The sequence below is a fragment of the Amia ocellicauda genome, chromosome 5, assembly GCF_036373705.1.
Source record: "Amia ocellicauda isolate fAmiCal2 chromosome 5, fAmiCal2.hap1, whole genome shotgun sequence".
Taxonomy (NCBI): domain Eukaryota; kingdom Metazoa; phylum Chordata; class Actinopteri; order Amiiformes; family Amiidae; genus Amia; species Amia ocellicauda.
This window is the reverse complement of record NC_089854.1, coordinates 866,453-867,783: the sequence shown is the minus strand read 5'-3', so window position 1 is coordinate 867,783 and position 1,331 is coordinate 866,453.

Below are 1,331 nucleotides of genomic sequence, written 5' to 3'. Positions count from 1 at the left end.
CCCTTGTGTGTGATTTGATATGAATGCTTCCACTCCTCACAGTGGCTCTGAGTAGAATGTCTTAATTCTCTTTGGAACCTTTCATTGTTAGTGCTGTATTTTATTGTATTGTAGTTTGTAAGTTTACTGCAGTAGCGCCATTGTTTTGGTCACTATTCATAATGAGAACTTAAATACCATTGTAACTCAGATTTAAAATGCTCTTTTAAATCCCCTCTATTACTAAGTGGCTGTTGACGGATAAAGGATGGAAATGAAAGTGCATTTACATTCAGGTGTCACACCTGCAGACTTGTGTTGAAGAGCACACTGGCCACATGCTCATTCATTATGTGTCATTTACTTAGCCAGACATGTTGTTAAGTTTTGTAAGGTTTCCCTCCCAACTTCTACTGCTCTTGTGTTGGGGTACCATTCCCTGGACATCTCAGACCACCACTTAATCTCCTTCTCCCTTTCCCTCCCCTCCCTCCCCACTCCACCCACTCCACCCACTCCCTCTGTCACCTTCTGCCGTAATCTCCGCTCTGTCTCCCCCTCCACCCTTGCTTCCACTGCCCTCACTCTCATTCCCTAATGAAGACACTGCAGTGCATGGATGCTTTCAAGGTACATTCATATATATATATATATATATATATATATATATATATATGTCTTCTCATGTACATATGAAATTATCTTCTGCGCACAAGAAACAAGTTTCATGTTCACACCAAATAGATTCAGTAAATGGAAAGATGTTCCCGGGATGTTCATAATCCTATGGAGCATCCAAAAGGTACAACATATCATGCATGGTTATTTAATTCAGTTTTGTTTGATTTACCCTATTGCAATTGCTCAAAAGACATGAATGTGCTTACTACATTACAGTAATTTACCTACAGTTCTGACAATGAGGTGAATAGTGAAGATTGCAGCATCACTTACTATTTATGTTTCAATGATACTGTTTAAGTAAATAAAAAGAGAATAAGAAAAGTTTTAAATACATGTATATTTTATTTTATTTTATATTGTTTTATGATACTGTTTTAGTAAATTAAAAAATAAGAGATTTTATATATATATATATATATATATTGTAACGAGGTGAGGGGCCGGGTCTTCGATCACCGCTATGTGCCTGCCCTAATGTTATCCTTTGCTATGGACAGGACCGTGGACAGCAGAGCCAGACCCTCCATGGATCAGGACCATGGACAGCCGGTAGAAAAACACTGGCAAGGCAGCAGAACAGCCACACCTGCCTGTGATTACTAATCACCCAGACTGCAAGCAGGTGCGGCTGATCAGTGCAGGCTATATAAAACTCACCCTGTGGTATC